Raw genomic sequence first — 14,902 nt, forward strand, 5'->3', positions numbered from 1 at the left:
TGGAACATGGAACATGGAACATGATACATGGAACATGGAACAAGGAACAAGGAACATGGAACATTGAACATGGAACATGGAACATGGAACATGGAACATGGAACATGCAACAAGGAACATGGAATTTGAACATGGAACATGGAGCATGGAACATTGAACATTGGAACATGGAACATAGAGAATGGAACATAGAACATGGAACATGGAACATGGAACATGGAACATAGAGAATGGAACATAGAACATGGAACATAGAACATGGAACATGGAACATAGAGAATGGAACATAGAACATGGAACATAGAACATGGAACATGGAACATGGAACATAGTACATGAAACATGGAACATAGAACATGGAACATGGAACATGGAACGTGGAACAAGGAACATGAAACATGGAACATGGAACATTGAACATGGCACATGGAACATGGAAAAAGGAACATGGAACATGGAACATGGAACAAAGAGCATGGAACATAGAACATGGAACATGGAACCTGGAACAAGGAACATGGAACATGGAACATAGAGAATGGAACATAGAACATGGAACATAGAAAATGGAACATGGAACATGGAACATGGAACATAGAGAATGGAACATAGAACATGGAACATAGAACATGGAACATGGAACATGGAACATAGTACATGAAACATGGAACATAGAACATGGAACATGGAACATGGAACGTGGAACAAGGAACATGAAACATGGAACATTGAACATGGCACATGGAACATGGAAAAAGGAACATGGAACATGGAATATGGAACAAAGAGCATGGAACATAGAGCATGGAACATAGAACATGGACATAGAACATATAGCATGGAACAAAGGACATGGAACCTGAAACATGGAAATTGGACCATGGAACATGGAACAAGGAACAAGGAACATGGAACATTGAACATGGAACATGGAACATGGAACATGCAACAAGGAACATGGAATTTGGAACATGGAACATGGAGCATGGAACATTGAAGATAGAACATGGAACATGGAACATAGAGAATGGAACATAGAACATGTAACATGGAACATGGAATATAGAGAATGGAACATAGAACATGGAACATAGAACATGGAACATGGAACATGGAACATAGTACATGAAACATGGAACATAGAACATGAAACATGGAACATGGAACGTGGAACAAGGAACATGAAACATGGAACATTGAACATGGCACATGGAACATGGAAAAAGGAACATGGAACATGAACATGGAACAAAGAGCATGGAACATAGAACATGGAACATGGAACGTGGAACAATGAACATGAAACATGGAACATGGAACATAAAAATATAGAGCATGGAACATAGAACATGGTAAATAGAACATAGAGCATGGAACATAGGACATGGAACATGAAACATGGAACATGGAACATGGAACATGGAACATGGAACATGGAACATGGAGCATGGAACATGCAACAAGGAACATAGAACATGGAACATAGAACATGGAACATGGAACATAAAACATGGACCATGGAACATGAAACATGGAACAAGGAACATGGAACATGGAACATGGAACATGGAAAATGGAAAAAGGAACATGGAACATGGAACATAGAGCATGGAACATAGAACATAGAGCATGGAACATATGACATGGAACATAGACCATGGAACATAGAACATGGAACATGGAACATGAAACATGGAACAAGGAACATGGAACATGGGACATGTAACATGGAACATGGAACATGGAACATGGAACATTGAACATGGAACATGGAACATTGAACATGGAACATGGAACATGGAACATTGAACATGGAACATGGAACATGGAACATAGAGCATGGAACATAGAACATGGAACAAGGAACATGGAACATAGATTATGGAACATAGAGCATGGAATATAGAACATGGAACATGGAACATGGAACGTGGAACAAGGAACATGAAACATGGAACATTGAACATGGCACATGGAACATGGAAAAAGGAACATGGAACATGAACATGGAACAAAGAGCATGGAACATAGAACATGGAACATGGAACGTGGAACAATGAACATGAAACATGGAACATGGAACATAAAAATATAGAGCATGGAACATAGAACATGGTAAATAGAACATAGAGCATGGAACATAGGACATGGAACATGAAACATGGAACATGGAACATGGAACATGGAACATGGAACATGGAACATGGAGCATGGAACATGCAACAAGGAACATAGAACATGGAACATAGAACATGGAACATGGAACATAAAACATGGACCATGGAACATGAAACATGGAACAAGGAACATGGAACATGGAACATGGAACATGGAAAATGGAAAAAGGAACATGGAACATGGAACATAGAGCATGGAACATAGAACATAGAGCATGGAACATATGACATGGAACATAGACCATGGAACATAGAACATGGAACATGGAACATGAAACATGGAACAAGGAACATGGAACATGGGACATGTAACATGGAACATGGAACATGGAACATGGAACATTGAACATGGAACATGGAACATTGAACATGGAACATGGAACATGGAACATTGAACATGGAACATGGAACATGGAACATAGAGCATGGAACATAGAACATGGAACAAGGAACATGGAACATAGATTATGGAACATAGAGCATGGAATATAGAACATGGAACATAGAACATATAGCATGGAACAAAGGACATGGAACCCGAAACATGGAAATTGGACCATGGAACATGGACCAAGGAACATGGAACATGGAACATGGAACATGGAACATGGAACATTGAACATGGAACATGGAACAAGGAACAAGGAACATGGAACATGGAACATAGAACATGGAACATAATACATCGAACATAGAACAAGGAACAAGGAACATGGAACATTGAACATGGAACATGGAACATGGAACATAGAACATGCAACAAGGAACAGAGAACATGGAACAAGGAACATGGAACATGGAACAAGAAACATGGAATTTGGAACATGGAAAATGGAACATGGAACATGGATCATGGAACATAGGACATGGAACATGGAACATGGAACATAGAGAATGGAACATATGACATGGAACATAGACCATGGAACATAGAACATAGAGCATGGAACATAGGACATGGAACATGGAACATGGAACAAAGAGCATGGAACAAGGAACATGGAACAAGGAACATGGAACATGGAACAAGGAACATGGAACATAGAACATGGAACATGGAACATGGAACATAAAACATGGACCATGGAACATGAAACATGGAACAAGGAACATGGAACATGGAAAATGGAACAAGGAACATGGAACATGGAACATAGAGCATGGAACATATGACATGGAACATAGACCATGGAACATAGAACATAGAGCATGGAACATAGGACATGGAACATGGAACAAAGAGCATGGAACAAGGAACATGGAACATGGAACATGCAACAAGGAACATAGAACATGAAACAAGGAACATGGAACATGGAACAAGGAACATGGAACATAGAACATGGAACATGGAACGTAGAACATGGAACATGGAACAAGGAACATGGAACATAGAACATGGAACATGGAATTTAGAGCATGGAACATGGAACATAGAACATGGAAATGAAACATGGAACAAGGAACAAGGAACATGGAACATTGAACATGGAACATGGAACATGGAACATGGAACATGGAACATGAAACATGAAACATGGAACAAAAAACAGGGAACATAGAACATAGAGCATGGAACATAGGACATGGAACATGGAACATGGAACATGGAACATGGAACATGGAACATGGACCATGGAACATGGAACATGGACCATGGAACATAGATCATGGAACATGGAACATGAAACATGGAACAAGGAACATGGAACATGGGACATGTAACATGGAACATGGAACATGGAACATGGAACATTGAACATGGAACATGGAACATGGAACATTGAACATGGAACATGGAACATGGAACATAGAGCATGGAACATGGAACATAGAACATGGAACATGGAACATGGAACATGGGACATAGAACATGGAACATAGATCATGGAACATAGGGCATAGAACATAGAACATGGAACATAGAACATATAGCATGGAACAAAGGACATGGAACCCGAAACATGGAAATTGGACCATGGAACATGGACCAAGGAACATGGAACATGGAACATGGAACATTGAACATGGAACATGGAACAAGGAACAAGGAACATGGAACATGGAACATAGAACATGGAACATAATACATCGAACATAGAACAAGGAACAAGGAACATGGAACATTGAACATGGAACATGGAACATAGAACATGCAACAAGGAACAGAGAACATGGAACAAGGAACATGGAACATGGAACAAGAAACATGGAATTTGGAACATGGAAAAAGGAACATGGAACATGGATCATGGAACATAGGACATGGAACATGGAACATGGAACATAGAGAATGGAACATAGAACATGGAACATGGGACATAGGACATGGAACATGGAACATGGAACATGGAACATGGAACATGGAACATGGACCATGGAACATGGAACATGGACCATGGAACATAGATCATGGAACATGGAACATATGACATGGAACATAGACCATGGAACATAGAACATGGAACATGGAACATGGACCATGGAACATGGAACATGGACCATGGAACATAGATCATGGAACATGGAACATATGACATGGAACATAGACCATGGAACATAGAACATGGAACATGGAACATGAAACATGGAACAAGGAACATGGAACATGGGACATGTAACATGGATCATGGAACATAGGACATGGAACATGGAACATGGAACATAGAGAATGGAACATAGAACATAGAGCATGGAACATAGGACATGGAACATGGAACATAGATCATGGAACATGGAACATGGAACATGGACCATGGAACATGGAACATGGACCATGGAACATAGATCATGGAACATGGAACATATGACATGGAACATAGACCATGGAACATAGGACATGGAACATGGAACATGGAACATAGAGAATGGAACATAGAACATAGAGCATGGAACATAGGACATGGAACATGGAACATGGAACATGGAACATGGAACATGGAACATAGGACATGGAACATGGAACATGGAACAAAGAGCATGGAACAAGGAACATGGAACAAGGAACATGGAATTTGGAACATGGAAAATGGAACATGGATCATGGAACATAGGACATGGAACATGGAACATGGAACATAGAGAATGGAACATAGAACATGGAACATGGGACATAGGACATGGAACATGGAACATGGAACATGGAACATGGAACATGGAACATGGACCATGGAACATGGAACATGGACCATGGAACATAGATCATGGAACATGGAACATATGACATGGAACATAGACCATGGAACATAGAACATGGAACATGGAACATGGACCATGGAACATGGAACATGGACCATGGAACATAGATCATGGAACATGGAACATATGACATGGAACATAGACCATGGAACATAGAACATGGAACATGGAACATGAAACATGGAACAAGGAACATGGAACATGGGACATGTAACATGGATCATGGAACATAGGACATGGAACATGGAACATGGAACATAGAGAATGGAACATAGAACATAGAGCATGGAACATAGGACATGGAACATGGAACATAGATCATGGAACATGGAACATGGAACATGGACCATGGAACATGGAACATGGACCATGGAACATAGATCATGGAACATGGAACATATGACATGGAACATAGACCATGGAACATAGGACATGGAACATGGAACATGGAACATAGAGAATGGAACATAGAACATAGAGCATGGAACATAGGACATGGAACATGGAACATGGAACATGGAACATGGAACATGGAACATAGGACATGGAACATGGAACATGGAACAAAGAGCATGGAACAAGGAACATGGAACAAGGAACATGGAATTTGGAACATGGAAAATGGAACATGGAACATGGATCATGGAACATAGAACATGGAACATAATACATCGAACATAGAACAAGGAACAAGGAACATGGAACATTGAACATGGAACATGGAACATAGAACATGCAACAAGGAACAGAGAACATGGAACAAGAAACATGGAACATGGAACAAGAAACATGGAATTTGGAACATGGAAAATGGAACATGGACCATGGAACATGGAACAAGGAACATGGAACATGGGACATGTAACATGGATCATGGAACATAGGACATGGAACATGGAACATGGAACATAGAGAATGGAACATAGAACATAGAGCATGGAACATAGGACATGGAACATGGAACATGGAACATGGAACATGGAACATAGAACATGGAACATAATACATCGAACATAGAACAAGGAACAAGGAACATGGAACATTGAACATGGAACATGGAACATGGAACATAGAACATGCAACAAGGAACAGAGAACATGGAACAAGGAACATGGAACATGGAACAAGAAACATGGAATTTGGAACATGGAAAATGGAACATGGAACATGGATCATGGAACATAGGACATGGAACATGGAACATGGAACATAGAGAATGGAACATATGACATGGAACATAGACCATGGAACATAGAACATAGAGCATGGAACATAGGACATGGAACATGGAACATGGAACAAAGAGCATGGAACAAGGAACATGGAACAAGGAACATGAAACATGGAACAAGGAACATGGAACATAGAACATGGAACATGAAACATGGAACAAGGAACATGGAACATGGGACATGTAACATGGAACATGGAACATGGAACATGGAACATTGAACATGGAACATGGAACATGGAACATTGAACATGGAACATGGAACATGGAACATAGAGCATGGAACATAGAACATGGAACAAGGAACATGGAACATGGAGCATGGAACATGGAACATAGAACATGGAACATGGAACATGGAACATGGGACATAGAACATGGAACATAGATCATGGAACATAGGGCATAGAACATAGAACATGGAACATAGAACATATAGCATGGAACAAAGGACATGGAACCCGAAACATGGAAATTGGACCATGGAACATGGACCAAGGAACATGGAACATGGAACATGGAACATGGAACATTGAACATGGAACATGGAACAAGGATCAAGGAACATGGAACATGGAACATAGAACATGGAACATAATACATCGAACATAGAACAAGGAACAAGGAACATGGAACATTGACATGGAACATGGAACATGGAACATAGAACATGCAACAAGGAACAGAGAACATGGAACAAGGAACATGGAACATGGAACAAGAAACATGGAATTTGGAACATGGAAAATGGAACATGGAACATGGATCATGGAACATAGGACATGGAACATGGAACATGGAACATAGAGAATGGAACATAGAACATGGAACATGGGACATAGGACATGGAACATGGAACATGGAACATGGAACATGGAACATGGAACATGGACCATGGAACATGGAACATGGACCATGGAACATAGATCATGGAACATGGAACATATGACATGGAACATAGACCATGGAACATAGAACATGGAACATGGAACATGGACCATGGAACATGGAACATGGACCATGGAACATAGATCATGGAACATGGAACATGGACCATGGAACATAGATCATGGAACATGGAACATATGACATGGAACATAGACCATGGAACATAGAACATGGAACATAAAACATGAAACATGGAACAAGGAACATGGAACATGGGACATGTAACATGGATCATGGAACATAGGACATGGAACATGGAACATGGAACATAGAGAATGGAACATAGAACATAGAGCATGGAACATAGGACATGGAACATGGAACATGGAACATGGAACATGGAACATGGAACATGGACCATGGAACATGGAACATGGACCATGGAACATAGATCATGGAACATAGATCATGGAACATGGAACATATGACATGGAACATAGACCATGGAACATAGAACATGGAACATGGAACATGAAACATGGAACAAGAAACATGGAACAAGGAACAAGGAACATGGAACATTGAACATGGAACATGGAACATGGAACATGGAACATGGAACATGAAACATGAAACATGGAACAAAAAACAGGGAACATAGAACATAGAGCATGGAACATAGGACATGGAACATGGAACATGGAACATGGAACATGGAACATGGAACATGGACCATGGAACATGGAACATGGACCATGGAACATAGATCATGGAACATGGAACATGAAACATGGAACAAGGAACATGGAACATGGGACATGTAACAGGGAACATGGAACATGGAACATGGATCATTGAACATGGAACATGGAACATAGAGCATGGTACATAGAACATGGAACAAGGAACATGGAACATGGAGCATGGAACATGGAACATAGAACATGGAACATGGAACATGGAACATGGGACATAGAACATGAAACATAGAGCATGGAACATAGAGCATGGAACATAGAACATGGAACATAGAACATATAGCATGGAACAAAGGACATGGAACCCGAAACATGGAAATTGGACCATGGAACATGGACCAAGGAACATGGAACATGGAACATGGAACATGGAACATTGAACATGGAACATGGAACATGGAACATGGAACAAGGAACAAGGAACATGGAACATGGAACATAGAACATGGAGCATAATACATCGAACATAGAACAAGGAACAAGGAACATGGAACATTGAACATGGAACATGGAACATGGAACATAGAACATGCAACAAGGAACAGAGAACATGGAACAAGGAACATGGAACGTGGAACAAGAAACATGGAATTTGGAACATGGAAAATGGAACATGGATCATGGAACATAGGACATGGAACATGGAACATGGAACAAAGAGAATGGAACATAGAACATGGAACATGGGACATGTAACATGGAACATGGAACATAAACATTGAACATGGAACATAGAACATGGAACATGGAACATAGAGCATGGGACATAGGACATGGAACATGGAATATAGAACATGGAACAAGTAAAAGGAACATGAAACATGGAACATCGAACATGGAACATGAAAAAGGAACATAGAACATGGAACAAGGAACATAGAACATGGAACATGGAACATGCAACAAGGAACATAGAACTAGGAACAAGGAACATGGAACATGGAACATGGAACATGGAAAATGGAACAAGGAACATGGAACATGGAACATAGAGCATGGAACATGGAACATAGAGCATTAAACATATGACATGGAACATGGAACATGGAACAAAGATCATGGAACAAGGAACATGGATCATAGAACATGGAACAAAGAGCGTGGAACAAGGAACATGGAACATGGAACATGAAACATGCAACAAGGAACATAGAACATGGAACAAGGAACATGGAACATGGAACATGGAACAAGGAACATGGAACATAGAACATGGAACATGGAACTTAGAGCATGGAACATGGAACATAGAACATGGAACATGAACATAGAGAATGGAAAATTGAACATCAAACATGGAACATGATACATGGAACATGGAACATGGAACATGATACATGGAACATGGAACAAGGAACAAGGAACATGGAACATTGAACATGGAACATGGAACATGGAACATGGAACATGGAACATGCAACAAGGAACATGGAATTTGAACATGGAACATGGAGCATGGAACATTGAACATTGGAACATGGAACATAGAGAATGGAACATAGAACATGGAACATGGAACATGGAACATGGAACATAGAGAATGGAACATAGAACATGGAACATAGAACATGGAACATGGAACATAGAGAATGGAACATAGAACATGGAACATAGAACATGGAACATGGAACATGGAACATAGTACATGAAACATGGAACATAGAACATGGAACATGGAACATGGAACGTGGAACAAGGAACATGAAACATGGAACATTGAACATGGCACATGGAACATGGAAAAAGGAACATGGAACATGGAACATGGAACAAAGAGCATAGAACATAGAACATGGAACATGGAACGTGGAACAAGGAACATGGAACATGGAACATAGAGAATGGAACATAGAACATGGAACATAGAACATGGAACATGGAACATGGAACATGGAACATAGAGAATGGAACATAGAACATGGAACATAGAACATGGAACATGGAACATGGAACATAGTACATGAAACATGGAACATAGAACATGGAACATGGAACATGGAACGTGGAACAAGGAACATGAAACATGGAACATTGAAAATGGCACATGGAACATGGAAAAAGGAACATGGAACATGGAATATGGAACAAAGAGCATGGAACATAGAGCATGGAACATAGAACATGGAACATAGAACATATAGCATGGAACAAAGGACATGGAACCTGAAACATGGAAATTGGACCATGGAACATGGAACAAGGAACAAGGAACATGGAACATTGAACATGGAACATGGAACATGGAACATGCAACAAGGAACATGGAATTTGGAACATGGAACATGGAGCATGGAACATTGAAGATAGAACATGGAACATGGAACATAGAGAATGGAACATAGAACATGTAACATGGAACATGGAATATAGAGAATGGAACATAGAACATGGAACATAGAACTTGGAACATGGAACATGGAACATAGTACATGAAACATGGAACATAGAACATGAAACATGGAACATGGAACGTGGAACAAGGAACATGAAACATGGAACATTGAACATGGCACATGGAACTTGGAAAAAGGAACATGGAACATGAACATGGAACAAAGAGCATGGAACATAGAACTTGGAACATGGAACGTGGAACAATGAACATGAAACATGGAACATGGAACATAAAAATATAGAGCATGGAACATAGAACATGGTAAATAGAACATAGAGCATGGAACATAGGACATGGAACATGAAACATGGAACATGGAACATGGAACATGGAACATGGAACATGGAACATGGAGCATGGAACATGCAACAAGGAACATAGAACATGGAACATAGAACATGGAACATGGAACATAAAACATGGACCATGGAACATGAAACATGGAACAAGGAACATGGAACATGGAACATGGAACATGGAAAATGGAAAAAGGAACATGGAACATGGAACATAGAGCATGGAACATAGAACATAGAGCATGGAACATATGACATGGAACATAGACCATGGAACATAGAACATGGAACATGGAACATGAAACATGGAACAAGGAACATGGAACATGGGACATGTAACATGGAACATGGAACATGGAACATGGAACATTGAACATGGAACATGGAACATTGAACATGGAACATGGAACATGGAACATTGAACATGGAACATGGAACATGGAACATAGAGCATGGAACATAGAACATGGAACAAGGAACATGGAACATAGATTATGGAACATAGAGCATGGAACATAGAACATGGAACATAGAACATATAGCATGGAACAAAGGACATGGAACCCGAAACATGGAAATTGGACCATGGAACATGGACCAAGGAACATGGAACATGGAACATGGAACATGGAACATGGAACATTGAACATGGAACATGGAACAAGGAACAAGGAACATGGAACATGGAACATAGAACATGGAACATAATACATCGAACATAGAACATGGAACAAGGAACATGGAACATTGAACATGGAACATGGAACATGGAACATAGAACATGCAACAAGGAACAGAGGACATGGAACAAGGAACATGGAACATGGAACAAGAAACATGGAATTTGGAACATGGAAAATGGAACATGGAACATGGATCATGGAACATAGGACATGGAACATGGAACATGGAACATAGAGAATGGAACATATGACATGGAACATAGACCATGGAACATAGAACATAGAGCATGGAACATAGGACATGGAACATAGAACATGGAACAAAGAGCATGGAACAAGGAACATGGAACAAGGAACATGGAACATGGAACAAGGAACATGGAACATAGAACATGGAACATGGAACATGGAACATAAAACATGGACCATGGAACATGAAACATGGAACAAGGAACATGGAACATGGAAAATGGAACAAGGAACATGGAACATGGAACATAGAGCATGGAACATATGACATGGAACATAGACCATGGAACATAGAACATAGAGCATGGAACATAGGACATGGAACATGGAACAAAGAGCATGGAACAAGGAACATGGAACATGGAACATGCAACAAGGAACATAGAACATGAAACAAGGAACATGGAACATGGAACAAGGAACATGGAACATAGAACATGGAACATGGAACGTAGAACATGGAACATGGAACAAGGAACATGGAACATAGAACATGGAACATGGAATTTAGAGCATGGAACATGGAACATAGAACATGGAAATGAAACATGGAACAAGGAACAAGGAACATGGAACATTGAACATGGAACATGGAACATGGAACATGGAACATGGAACATGAAACATGAAACATGGAACAAAAAACAGGGAACATAGAACATAGAGCATGGAACATAGGACATGGAACATGGAACATGGAACATGGAACATGGAACATGGAACATGGACCATGGAACATGGAACATGGACCATGGAACATAGATCATGGAACATGGAACATGAAACATGGAACAAGGAACATGGAACATGGGACATGTAACATGGAACATGGAACATGGAACATGGAACATTGAACATGGAACATGGAACATGGAACATTGAACATGGAACATGGAACATGGAACATAGAGCATGGAACATGGAACATAGAACATGGAACATGGAACATGGAACATGGGACATAGAACATGGAACATAGATCATGGAACATAGGGCATAGAACATAGAACATGGAACATAGAACATATAGCATGGAACAAAGGACATGGAACCCGAAACATGGAAATTGGCCATGGAACATGGACCAAGGAACATGGAACATGGAACATGGAACATTGAACATGGAACATGGAACAAGGAACAAGGAACATGGAACATGGAACATAGAACATGGAACATAATACATCGAACATAGAACAAGGAACAAGGAACATGGAACATTGAACATGGAACATGGAACATAGAACATGCAACAAGGAACAGAGAACATGGAACAAGGAACATGGAACATGGAACAAAAAACATGGAATTTGGAACATGGAAAAAGGAACATGGAACATGGATCATGGAACATAGGACATGGAACATGGAACATGGAACATAGAGAATGGAACATAGAACATGGAACATGGGACATAGGACATGGAACATGGAACATGGAACATGGAACATGGAACATGGAACATGGAACATGGACCATGGAACATGGAACATGGACCATGGAACATAGATCATGGAACATGGAACATATGACATGGAACATAGACCATGGAACATAGAACATGGAACATGGAACATGGACCATGGAACATGGAACATGGACCATGGAACATAGATCATGGAACATGGAACATATGACATGGAACATAGACCATGGAACATAGAACATGGAACATGGAACATGAAACATGGAACAAGGAACATGGAACATGGGACATGTAACATGGATCATGGAACATAGGACATGGAACATGGAACATGGAACATAGAGAATGGAACATAGAACATAGAGCATGGAACATAGGACATGGAACATGGAACATAGATCATGGAACATGGAACATGGAACATGGACCATGGAACATGGAACATGGACCATGGAACATAGATCATGGAACATGGAACATATGACATGGAACATAGACCATGGAACATAGGACATGGAACATGGAACATGGAACATAGAGAATGGAACATAGAACATAGAGCATGGAACATAGGACATGGAACATGGAACATGGAACATGGAACATGGAACATGGAACATAGGACATGGAACATGGAACATGGAACAAAGAGCATGGAACAAGGAACATGGAACAAGGAACATGGAATTTGGAACATGGAAAATGGAACATGGAACATGGATCATGGAACATAGAACATGGAACATAATACATCGAACATAGAACAAGGAACAAGGAACATGGAACATTGAACATGGAACATGGAACATAGAACATGCAAAAAGGAACAGAGAACATGGAACAAGGAACATGGAACATGGAACAAGAAACATGGAATTTGGAACATGGAAAATGGAACATGGACCATGGAACATGGAACAAGGAACATGGAACATGGGACATGTAACATGGATCATGGAACATAGGACATGGAACATGGAACATGGAACATAGAGAATGGAACATAGAACATAGAGCATGGAACATAGGACATGGAACATGGAACATGGAACATGGAACATGGAACATGGAACATAGAACATGGAACATAATACATCGAACATAGAACAAGGAACAAGGAACATGGAACATTGAACATGGAACATGGAACATGGAACATAGAACATGCAACAAGGAACAGAGAACATGGAACAAGGAACATGGAACATGGAACAAGAAACATGGAATTTGGAACATGGAAAATGGAACATGGAACATGGATCATGGAACATAGGACATGGAACATGGAACATGGAACATAGAGAATGGAACATATGACATGGAACATAGACCATGGAACATAGAACATAGAGCATGGAACATAGGACATGGAACATGGAACATGGAACAAAGAGCATGGAACAAGGAACATGGAACAAGGAACATGGAACATGGAACAAGGAACATGGAACATAGAACATGGAACATGAAACATGGAACAAGGAACATGGAACATGGGACATGTAACATGGAACATGGAACATGGAACATGGAACATTGAACATGGAACATGGAACATGGAACATAGAACATGGAACATGGAACATGGAACATAGAGCAT

This window comes from Macrosteles quadrilineatus, unplaced genomic scaffold, assembly GCF_028750875.1.
Source record: "Macrosteles quadrilineatus isolate MER2022 unplaced genomic scaffold, UCM_ALF_1.0 Scaffold_2__2_contigs__length_208266976, whole genome shotgun sequence".
In the NCBI taxonomy this organism is placed as follows: Eukaryota; Metazoa; Arthropoda; class Insecta; order Hemiptera; family Cicadellidae; genus Macrosteles; species Macrosteles quadrilineatus.